The sequence below is a fragment of the Cicer arietinum genome, chromosome 8, assembly GCF_000331145.2.
Source record: "Cicer arietinum cultivar CDC Frontier isolate Library 1 chromosome 8, Cicar.CDCFrontier_v2.0, whole genome shotgun sequence".
Classification (NCBI taxonomy): Eukaryota; Viridiplantae; Streptophyta; class Magnoliopsida; order Fabales; family Fabaceae; genus Cicer; species Cicer arietinum.
In genome coordinates, this window is record NC_021167.2 from 17,063,365 (window position 1) to 17,064,581 (window position 1,217).

Below are 1,217 nucleotides of genomic sequence, written 5' to 3' on the forward strand. Positions count from 1 at the left end.
TCAGACTTTAATGATGCAACATTTTTTTCAAGTTCAATGCATCTTGCAGATTTGTCATGTGAATCCTTTTTCAGTTGTTCATACAAATTCTCAATTTCCTTATGATCATTTTTCATTTGTTCAAGCATTTTCTTTGTACTCATTAACTGTTTAATAGAATTCACATACTCATCATGCAGTTCATTGAATGCTTCATGTAGTTCATCATAAGAGGGATTAGATTGAGAATTTACCTCACTTTCAGATAATGAGTCTGTGTTTGCCATAAGACATAGATTTGCTTCTTCTTCTTCTGAAGAGGCAAAGGATTCTTCGTTGTTATTCCATGCAATATATGCTTTTCTGGTTTTGGGAGCTGGTTCCTTGCCTTTAGTCTTTGCAGTCCTATTTTTGTTTTGCAACTTGTAACACTCAGACTTTATATGCCCTGTTTTACCACATTCATAACAGGTGATTGTCTTGATGTCACTAATCTTAGAACTTGATGGCTTTCTGAACTTGTTGTCTTTCTTTTTCAGAAATTTTTTAAACTTTTTGACAAGTAAACCAATCTCAGGCTCTTCGTCAGTCTCACTGCTTGACTCATCTGAGCAATTTTCTTGTTCAGACTTTGATTGGTGCGTTTGGGCTTTCAAAGGCATACCTTTTCTTTTCCTGTTAAATTGTTCTGACTCATCTAATCTGTGCAATTCCATCTCATGTTCCCTGAGCTTTCCAAACAGTGTTGCAATAGTCATGGTTGCAATATCCTTTGATTCAGCAATGGCAGTTATCTTGGGCTGCCATTCTCTTGTTAAACACCTCATGACTTTTCCTACTTGCTGCTCATTATCCACAAATTTTCCTAGAGTGTAACACCCCGTTTTTCAAAGCGAGGGTATATTTTTTTTAAAAAAAAGAATTTAAAATAAAGCAGAGAAATAAATAAAGAAATGCCTTTGGATAAATAATTGAGTCATTATAATTTACAAGCAGCGGAAAAGTTACTCCAATTATAAATCCAAACCATTTACCCAACAACAAATGGTACATGTAACCCATCGAAAATAACATGTCAAGCTGACAATATTAGTATAGGTACAGTCTTCCATTTTAAAATAAATGCAATACAAAAGAAAGGCATCTGATCCCTCTATGCCAACCTAATCTGATCATTTTACAACACAACTAAACACCCTGACTAATCTCCACGCGCCCCGTGAGATCCTCCTAACGTA